Source organism: Gossypium arboreum, unplaced genomic scaffold (assembly GCF_025698485.1).
Source record: "Gossypium arboreum isolate Shixiya-1 unplaced genomic scaffold, ASM2569848v2 Contig00408, whole genome shotgun sequence".
NCBI lineage: Eukaryota > Viridiplantae > Streptophyta > Magnoliopsida > Malvales > Malvaceae > Gossypium > Gossypium arboreum.
Window position 1 is genome coordinate 3,129 of NW_026440524.1, and position 11,872 is coordinate 15,000.

Genomic DNA, 11,872 nt, shown 5'->3' on the forward strand with positions numbered 1-11,872 from the left:
TTCCCATTTTCATCCCCGGCATTTAATTTCCCATTTCTCAAAAAATCCCATTCTTTTCATTCTTCATCGAATCCACAATCGATCTAATAATGATGGAATTGAATTTCTATTCTGTTTTGAATCACATGAAATTTTATCTAACTCCATATACCATAATATATATGTGGAATGTATGAAATATGAAATGCGTATGAACGGAAGAAGAAAAATTATACTCAAAATTTAATTTATAACAAACAGATAAGAAAAGATTGATAAATGCCATTTAGCCGCATGGAGTTTTGTTTTTGTATAGAATATAAAAAATAATTTAATTTCTACCATTATTATGATATTACATATTCCAATCCGATTGAATACCAGAAAAATGAAAATTCTGATTTGATCTGTTCGTTGAGATAAAGACAAAATAATCATAAAATATATATATAGGGAGAGTTGATTTTCTAGCCTTAATTTTTCATGGACTCCATTGTTCAAAAACGATTCACAGAGAAGATAGATGTTTTTACCACTTTTAGTTTTATTTTTTAGTAGAATATTTAGAATATGATTGAAGTGCGTACGAAAAGCTTCTATTTATTAAACAGGTGCAGATATAGCATTTCTATTTATATATGTCTTTCTTTTATTCCATTATAACGCTCTAATGGAACAAGACATGGCGTGCTCTATCAAAATTCTATTTTTCTTTTATTTTAATCTATTCAATGAAAATTGAAACACGATAATTTCTTGCTGATTCCTATGGACATCATATCTAGATAGATAAATACCTCATTAGATAACTATAACTGTGTAACAACTTATGCTCTTAGAGGTTTACATAACTGATAATTGCTGTTATATTATTAAATATACTTGAAATTAAGAAAGTTTTTTATTGATTGAAAAAAATCAATTTAGTTATGTATCAGTTTATTTTCTTATACCATTAGAAAAGACAAGTGAAGAATCGTCCATAAATTTGCAATCGTAGTTAATGGTTCATTTTTTGTCAATTTTTTACTTTTTGCAACTGAATCCACATTTTCTTTTCAATAGAAAAGAAAGGAAAGTTTTAGATGTGTGTGTCTTGAGATCTGTAACAATTGAAGGTATGGATCGATCTAAAAATGAAAAGAAAGGGAGATATCTCCTTTTTTGTTTTGTAACCTTTTTGGCGACATGGCCGAGCGGTAAGGCGGGGACTGCCGTCCTTATTCCCCAGTTCAAATCCGGGTGTCGCTTCAACAAAACTCAGAAATCTAACGTCTCCTAACGTCTAGATTCAAAAAACTAAAAGTAGTGGAAGAATCAGTAAATCTTGATATGGGGCCCCTTACTATGGAGTGGCTACTAGAGTCTTGAATTAGATTGGATAACAGAATGTCTAATTAACTAATGAATAGTTGTAGAAGGTTGGAAGATACTTTGTACAGACGGATGAAAGTCTCTGAGTGTGAGCATCAATTAATATTAGATTGGATAGATAGGTAGCTTTTTAATGAGGGACACCAAAAGAAAGAATAAGTCTTATTGATACATGGAGTAACATTCTTTTGATACTTCCAAAGTGTTACTGCGCATTTCTTATGCTTAATGGTTCTCGTTTTACTCGAAATCATATAAAACATTATAAGCGGATTTATCAGTGATTCATCAACGGTGGCGTGTCAATTCCCTTTTCTTTTGACTCTGCGCCATAATTACTATTATTAATGAACAATAATGGAAAAATTAATTCCTTCATATTTGTTTCATATTCATAGAGATAGGGACATAATACACATGGATATAGTAAGTCTTGCTTGGGCCTTTTAATGGTAGTCTTTGTTTTCCCTTTCACTCGTAGTATGGGAAGAAGTGGGCTCTAGGGTACTCCTAATTGGGGTTGAGAATCAAACCGTATCAATTGTTTTCTAGATCGTTTTGCAAGCCTTTTTTATTTTAACTATTTTAGTCTTCATTTCAAATTCTTGGATTCTAGTGGAGTAATGTATTCTATGAATAACACCTTTTCAATCAAAATCAAATAAACATTTCAATAATCCCCATGTATTATTTCCAGTAAAGGGATCGGATGATAGGCAATAAAAAATTCTTCCTAAATTTTCTATTTGATGAACCAGCTCTTACAAGTTATGAACGGACAATGAGGGACAAAGAACCCCCTTTTTTCTGTATTTGCTTGTTTTTTTCCTCCTCTTTACTGTTCAAGAAAAAAAAGTCTTTTTTTATTTAATTTCATTTAATAAGATCTTGCCTTAGTGTAGTCACATATTAGACACTTACCCCCTTTGTTGAATTTCATTTATGAAATGCTTTATTGACTTCATATCATGGATCAAAGTTAAATTCAAAATCGGCAGGGTATACCTTTTTCGAAACGAAATGAAAAGTTACCATAGAACTCTTTGGATCATCTGTCAGTTGCTCAACGAATTACTTTGGAATGTTCAAAAAAAAGATTACGGTTTCTTTTTTTATTATTAATTAATATATACCTATTCATTCCATTTTTCCTTCATTTCTGATTATTTTAATAGGAATCTCATTATCCACAAAAATCAAATCCATGAAATGAAAGAATTATAAATCAATGACTTGCCTTTCAATTATTTCAGATTAATTGAAATCAACACAAATAAAATAGATCAAGCGAGAAATAAAATTGAGATACTATGTACAGTACATATCTTTAATTGATATCGACATGTGAAGATACTATATTGTGGATTCATCTATATTAAGCTTGTATCTTTCTACATTACAATAATAGATATAGATAGTATGGTAGAAAGATTCATATTTTTCTACATACTATCGAGTTTTTAGGATACTGCTGATTCTAGTCCATTCATTTTATTTAAGACGTGAGATTTGAATCCTTTTTTCTTAACTCCTTGATAAAAGTCAAGTTTCATTCAAATTAATCACTTTACTGACAGTTTTACGTATATTATAAGTAAAAAGCGGTAGGAACTGAATGAACAGCGCTGTAGCAATAAATGCGAGAATATTGCTTCCATAATTTCATTGTTTTTACTTCATGTCGGGATTTAATCCCATAGAGATGATAAATTTGTCGCTTGTAAATTCAATGCAATGACTTACATTTCAATGACATCGAATCGGATCAATATCATGAATAACAATATCTGGGCTATCAAATCGATTCACCGTCGAAATTGAATAGTATAACATAGGAAGATCTTTTATCCACCGAATACAAAAGTGATGCCTGGTCAATCAAAAGAATTCCTTTATTTATATATTCTTTTCACCTTTCTTTTCGATAATCTACCGCCTTCCTTGTACAATCATCTGATGATGTATCATCTGACTGCTTTCCACTTTCACCGTTTACAAATAGTTTCCAAATAAACCCCAACAAAAGAAAGGAAAAATAAATAAAAAAAAAAGATAAAGAATATCGTTGGGAATGAAATTCTATCATTGTATCCTTTGACAGAAAACGGAGGATCTATTGATGTATTTTAAAATTTTATCCGTCAGGACTGACAGGGCTCAGACCACAGCTTCCGCCTTGACAGGCAGTGCTCTGACCAATTGAACTACAATCCAGAAATAAAGAAAAGTGTACAACAGAGATAGTCTTATGATTTCATTCAAGCCATTTTCTATTTAGATTTTAGATTCGAAGCCGGGTTGTAACAAACAAAGGCGCAGTAATATATGATATCCATACGGGTATGCACTTTGAGTAGAAACGACATGGATTACTAGTTACTAGGAATCCTCGTTATTATAAATAAATCGATCAATAATCAATTTGAAAATGAAAGCAAAAAGTCTTCTTTTTGTTTGCTACTCTTTTCTTTTCATTAAACTTTCTGTTTAATGATCTGATGAATCTAGAGGCGTTATCAAGGTCATAATTTATGGGAACAACTAAATAAATAGAACAAAATAAAAAACAAATAGCGGTAGGGATGGATATATCACAAAATTGGACTTTTTTATTCTTCCTAATTTTTTGTTTGGCTTTTCGGAAAACAAAATACAAAAATGGGCATTTTAGGTTATGGCGGATCAGCGAATTATTGGGCCGAGCTGGTTTGAACCAGCGTAGACATGCCAACGAATTTACAGTCCGTCCCCATTAACCGCTCCGGGCATCGACCAGGAAGAATCAATTCTAGGTTTATTGATAATCCATGATCAACTTCGCTGTACCCTACCCCCAGGAAGTCAGAATCCCCGCTGCCTCCTTGAGAGGGTGTCCTGAACCGCTAGACGATGGGGCATACTTTAATCCGCGACCATACTATGCTCATAGTATGAGCAGTTTTTAAATTGTCAATATAATGGAATGACTAGAGCAAAGAGCTTTTTCCATCTTTTATGATTTTCCATTTGATTCACGATTTATACTCAGTAAATCATTCATCGCCACTCTATTCGATATGAAATAAATTAGATAAATTCAATCTATTATATAAATATTTATTAGAAATAAATAGATATTATAAAAAGAAATAAATAGATATTAAAAAACTAGATTATATTAATAATACAAGTATAAGATCAGTGATTGGTTTATATAAACATAAAAGAGTTAACTTGTTTTTCCACTTTCATTCATTGATTCACTCATTATTACGACAGAGACAGGCATGTTTCTATCTCACACTAAGCCGGTAAATTAACAAAAAAGTCAGAATTTTTGGAAGAGGCAGAAGTTATCGAAAATTATGTGTTATGTGTTTTTTTCTAAAAACTAAAATTGGGTTGATGGACAAAGCAAATCCCTTCATCACATGTTTCGATAAAATAGATTGGATCTATGTCGAATTGCTAAGGTACCTGTATTAATCAAATAAATGAATTTCGTTCTGTTCTGATAAGCCAATTATGATTGGCCTTGAAACAATTCATTGCATTGATATTTATCAACCCAATACCAATAAAACCATTTACCCTCTACGTTAAGTAAATGAATTCTCATTCCTGAGGCTACTAGCCACTATGAGTCTACTGCATATACTTATATATATATAAATAGATCTTATCCGTCTACTAATTCATTCAGTAATTGAATCGACCACGCACAACTCAGTGGTAGAGTAACGCCATGTAGTAGTAAGTCATCAGTTCAAATCCGATAAAGGCTTTTGACTTTTTTCATAAAACTCCTATGAAATGGTAGTATTCATATTGAATACTAGGGATGTTGTTTTATTGGTAATAAAACCCAACTGTATATGTATAATAATTGAATTAGAAATTGTATAATTTAACTCTAATAAGTTATTATTCTAATGAGTTGATGGAAGTAATTCTAAAAGAAGTTGAAATTATAATGAATGATAAGCCGTCTCTTGAAGCGACAAATATATATTTCTATTTTGTTTTGATTTTAAATTAGATTATTCCAATCAAATCCATTGTAAAGTGTAAGATTAGAAATCAACAAAAGAAAAAATGGTGGATTCTTCCATTGAATCATTATATCCTATTCTGATGTAAATTCAGTAGAGATGAAAATTGGAACAGTCGATTTCTTGCACATTTCATCTTATATTAGACTCCCTGACAATAAATATTGTAATGGATTGAGTAATAGGAACTGAGAATCTTTCTGATATACATAAGTATTAATGAAAAAGATTCAGAGTGAAATTTCGACCACGTGAAATGAAAAATAGCCTCTGGAGTTTTTTGTTTATATTCATCTGAAGGAAATATGAAGAAAAACAATAAATAAAAGAAATAAATGAAGGAAATATATCAGACTATAGTAATTTAATACACATAGAAAAAATACATAAAAATATTGATTTTATCAATTTCTGAACAAGATCCAAGAATAAGATTAGTTGATGGAGGGAGGGTAGATCGGGATCAACCAGTAGCGAAGAGGATCGCTTCTTCCTTGAATTGAAGTTCGTTCAAAAATTCATCTATCTGATTGATGAGCCATAAGACAATTCATGGTTCAGACGACTAGTAAAAATGAAAAGAATAAACGAATTGAGGTTCATGGATTTACCTAAGTCAGGTTATGGACAATCCAAGAAAATATTTTTTATATTCGACCAATTAATTATAAGGGCAGTGCAGAAATCAAATCATACATAAAAATCAGATCCCCAGCACCCCATAACATAAGGTGCTCGGAAATGGTTGAAGTAGTTGAATAGGAGGATTGCTATGACTATAGCCCTTATAAATTGCCAAGATGAAAATGATTTATTTGATATTATGGATGACTGGTTACGTAGGGACCGTTTCGTTTTGTGAGTTGGTCCGGCCTATTGCTCTTTCCTTGTGCCTATTTCGCTCTAGAGGTTGGTTTGCAAATTTTACCTTGCAACTTCGTGGTATACTCATGGATTGGCCAGCGCTCCTATTTGGAAGGCTGCAATTTCTTAACCGCCACAGTTTCTACCCTGCTAATAGTTTAGCTTACATTCTTTGTTTATTACTATAGGGGTCCTGAAGCACAAGGAGATTTTACTCGTTGGTGTCAATGGGTGGTCTGTGGACATTTGTTGCTCTTCACGGCGCTTTCGGACTAATGGGTTTTATGTTACGTCAATTTGAACTTGCGCGATCTGTTCAGTTGCGACCTTATAACACCAATCGCATTCTCTGGTCAATTGCTGTTTTGTTTCTGTATTCCTGGTTTATCCACTAGGTCAGTCTGGTTGGTTCTTTGCGCCCTGGTTTTGGTGCGACTATATTTCGATTCATCCTCTTTTCCAAGGATTTCATAATGGACATTGAACCCATTTCATATGATGGGAGTTGCCGGTGTATTGGGCAGCTCTGCTATGCGCTATTCATGAATGTGCTACCGTAGAGATACTTTATTTGAAGATGGTGATGGTGCAAATACATTCCGTGCTTTTAACCAACTCAAATGAAGAAACTTATTCAATAGTCACGCATAACATGATTTCCAAATCTTTGGGTTGCTTCCAATAAACGTTGGTTACATTTCTTTATGTTATTTGTACCAGTAACCGGTTTATGGATGGGTGCTCTTGGAGTAGTCGGTCTGGCTCTGAACCTACGTGCCTATGACTTCGTTTCCCAGGAATCCGTGCAGCAGAAGATCCTGAATTTGAGACTTTCTACAAAATATTCTTTTAAACGAAAATTCATTAGCGGATGGCGGCTCAAGATCAGCCTCCTTGAAAACCTTATATTCTGAGGTTCTACCCGTGAAACCTCTTTAATGGAACTTTAGCTTTAGCCGGTCGTGACCAAGAAACCACCGGTTTCGCTTGGTGGGCCAGGAATGCAACTTATCAATTTATCCGGTAAATTATGGGGCTCATGTAGCCCATGCCGGATAATCGTATTCTGGGCCGGAGCAATGAACCTATTCAGTGGCTCATTTTGTCCCAGAAAACCATGCGAACAAGGATTAATTTGCCCCACCTAGCTACTCTAGGCTGGGGGTAGGTCCTAACGGAGAAGTTATAGACACCTTTCCATACTTTGTATCTGGGTACTTCACTTAATTTCCTCTGCTGTATTGGGCTTTGCTGGTATTTATCATGCACTTCTGGGACCTGAAACTCTTGAAATCTTTTCCATTTTCGGTTATGTATGGAAGATAGAAATAAAATGACCACAATTTTGGTATTCTTAATTTTGCTAGGTATAGGTGCTTTTCTTCTAGTATTCAGGCTCTTTATTTTGGGGCGTATACGATACCTGGGCTCGGGAGGAGATGTAAGAAAAATTACCAACTTGACTCTTAGCCCAAGTGTTATATTTGGTTATTTACTAAAATCGCCCTTTGAGCAGGTGGATTATTAGTGTGGACGATTTGGAAGATATAATTGGAGGACATGTATGGTTAGGTTCCATTTGTATATTTGGTGGAATCTGGCATATCTTAACCAAACCTTTTGCATGGGCTCGCGTGCACTTGTAGTCAGGAGAGGCTTACTTGTCTTATAGTTTAGGTGCTTTATCGTTTTGGTTTCATTGCTTGTTGCTTTGTCTGGTTCAATAATACCGCTTATCCTGAGTGAGTTTGGGCCTGGACCAAGCTTCTCAAGCTCAAGCATTTACTTTTCTAGTTAGAGACCAACGTCTTGGGGCTAACATAGGATCCGCTCAAGGGCCTACTGGGTTGAGTAAATATCTAATACGTTCCCCGACCGGAGAAGTCATTTTGGAGAAACTATGCGTTTTGGGATCTGCGTGCTCCTTGGTTAGAACCTCAAGAGGTCCCAATGGTTTGGACTTGAGTAGGTTGAAAAAGACATGTAACCTTGGCAAGAACGGCGTTCTGCGGAATATATGACGCATGCTCCTTTAGGGTCTTTAAATTCTGTAGGTGGCGTAGCTACCGAGATCAATACAGTTAATTATGTCTCTCCGAAGTTGGTTAGCTACCTCTCATTTTGTTCTAGGATTCTTCCTATTCATTGGGTCATTATGGCACGCAGGAAGGAACTCATATGCAGCGGGGATTTGAAAAGGAATTGATCGTGATTTTGAGCCTGTTCTCTCATGACTCCTCTTAACTGAGATAACTGAGACAGGAGATCCAATGCTTGGTAGGAATCAATTTGATTACACTATATATATTGAAGGAATCAGGTGATATTTAAAAAGTATTCTGTTTTCCTTTCATTCAACTCATTTCTATCTAAAATATTTTTTTCTGGCTCAGCTATTCCACCCAGCCGAGCCATTACCTTTATAATATTAAGATTCTTAATTAAGAAGCCAGGAAAAAGCAATAAAGAAGAAATCTGTTCATCGAGCAAAGGAGGAGGGATTCGAACCTCGATAGTTCTTTGTTTCGAACTACCAGTTTTCAAGACCGGAGCTATCAACCCTCAGCCATCTCAGCTAATTTCTATTTTTATTTTATTCCACCGAATCGAACATGGCCATATGAGTTGATACCATCACTATGTATGAAAGATATCGTGTGTGAACCTATAGGTCAATCTATTTATCTGTATATATAGATAGATGAAATGCATAATCTAGCATGCCTATTTGTGAACGTGAAATAAAAAATCACCCTCGACCCCATGTCCAATAAGAAAGCGGTTAAAGGTTGGAAATAAGTCATATAGAATCAATCGATTCATGGTAAAATCCCTCTACCTTGCATTTTATTTTTTTGGTCAATATCATGGAGGATCAAATGGTATAGTTCTTTTGTTGGTAGCTTGGAGGATTAGAAACATGACTATTGCTTTCAATTGGCTGTTTTTGCATTAATTACTACTTCGTCAATCTTACTGATTAATGTTACCTGTTGTATTTGCTTCTCCTGATGGTTGGTTGAGTAACAAAATATTGTATTTTCCGGTACATCTTTATGGATTGGATTAGTTTTTCTAGTGGGTATCCTTAATTCTCTTATTTCTTGAATCTATCCATTCTGGATCAAAATGACCCCTCACGAATTTTCAGATTTTGAGACACATTCAATAATATAGAAGTATAAGTTGCCAAAATGAAAATAAAAAAAAATTAGAGGTCAGTCAAACTCTGTAATCTGTAATGTAACTTGAATAGAAATAAATAGAATTTGAATGATGAATGAAAAGAAAATAATAAAATCAAATCATAATAAAAAATGAAAATAAATTAATAATTTATTTTAATTATACTTAAATTAAATTATTAATTTTCTATTTAACTTAAATTAAATATTAAATAATAAATTCTAAATATACTAAATAAATAATAACTAAATAACTAAATAGAAATAAAAATAAATAATAACTAAATAGAAATAAAATAATAACTAAATAGAAATAAAATATATATAAAAATATATATAATAATAATATATAAAATAATATAAAATTATAAATAGATAATATAATAATAGATAGAATAATAAAATAAATAATATAGAAATATAGATTTATAAATCAGAAATATATTAATATAATAATATAAATATTATTAATTACTTAATATTCTAATATTAATAACAAATAATATAAATTAATATTAATTGCTAATAACTTCTAATTTGATTAATTGATAGCATTTGAATTGTTATATAATTTCGATTGTTAATTGGTTTTAGTAGTGGAATTTGATAAAATCGCCTGAACTGAAGAGTATCTGTCCTAGCTCTGACCAAATATTCTTTCGTATCAAGAATCAAGAACGAAAATGCGGATATAGTCGAATGGTAAAATTTCTCTTTGCCAAGGAAGACGCGGGTTCGATTCCCGCTATCCGCCCAGGGCAATGTATTTAAGATAAGAGGATAAAAGATTCGTTATAGTTGACTGTAAATAGTTGACTGGAATTGGAATATAATACCCCCTAAAAGAAAAATGACTAGTTAATGGGTCAAGTCTAATTTTTTGTCAAAAATGTAATGTTGCGGGAACAGGATTTGAACCCATGACCTCAGGTTATGAGCCTTGCGAGCTACCAAACTGCTCTATCCCGCGATGAAAAGAAACCAAACTAATGGACAAACAAAGATTGAATGCGCCTCTTCCATATATGTACAAATAGAATAGCCTATTTATACAGAATGGTAAGGGCCCTCTATGATCATCGATCATAGAAATAAATAGAAAAAAGTAAGGGATATTTTAATCCTTACCAACTTGATCTTGTTGCCCCCGGCAACAAACAATACGTGAACCATTTCACGAAGTATGTGTCGGATAGTCAAAGTCTCGATAGTTAGCTCTCAGTCTTCCGGTCGAAAAGCAACGTCGATGAAGACGTGTGGGTGCGCTATTCGTGGTGAGGATTGTAACTTTCCGAATTTTCCATTTCTCACTCAACGACGGAACTTCTTATTTCTTTTTTGAGGATCGACGAATCAAATGATATATTTTGTTCCAATTTTGCCTCTTCTTCTCCCTATGAATCAAACTTTCTTTGCCATAATGGTTCAGTTCCTATTATTATCAATGATACAAGTCGGATCCTAGATGTAGAAATAGGGGCATACCTTCTCCATCGAAGAGATGATATTATCGCAGAATACAGCGCATAACATAAGGAATTAACCAAATTTGCCCGATGTAGAGGCAATCAAGAAAGCCATAAATAAATATATAACCTACAGAAAGTGGGCTAATCCAGCCAATCTTGCCTGCACAATAGAAGAAAGCCACTGGTTTATCTCTCCATCGAATCAAATTAGCTAAAGGTGTGCGTTCATGAGCCCATGCTAAAAGTTTCGATCAATTCTTGCCAATATCCGCGCCAAGAAATTAGAACATAAATCCGGTAGCCCAAACAAGATGTCCAAATAAGAACATCCACGCCCAGACGATAAACTATTCATACCAAATGGGTTATACCCATTGATAAGTTGTGAAAGAGTTTAACCATAGATAATCTCTTATCCCATCAAATAAGTGGAAGATTCATTAAACTGTGAGACGTTACCCTGCCATAATGTGATGTGTTTCCAATGCCAATAAAGTAACCCATCAATGGTATTTAACATCCAGAAACCGCCAAAAATAAAATGCGTCCCACGAAATATCCAAAGTACCTCGCCCCGGACCATCGCAAGGAAAACTATAACCGAAATCCTTTTATCCGGCATTAACTTGGAACCGCGCGCATCTAAAGCGCCCTTTACTAAGATCAATGTAGTTGTATGTAAACCTAGAGCAATAGCATGATGAACCAAAGTCTCCAGGACCTATTGTTAGAAATAGTGAATTACTATTTTCATTAACAGCATTTAACCAGCCAGGCAACCATATGCTTCGACCCGCATTGAATGCTGGGCCATTCGTTGAAGATAAAGCACATCGAACCCGTATGAAGTTTTACCATGAGCAGATTGGATCCATTGGGCAAATATGGGTTCGATCAAGATTTGTTTCTCCGGTCCCAAAAGCAAGCATGACATCATATGGACATAAAGTCCCAAAGTATGGAATCCCAG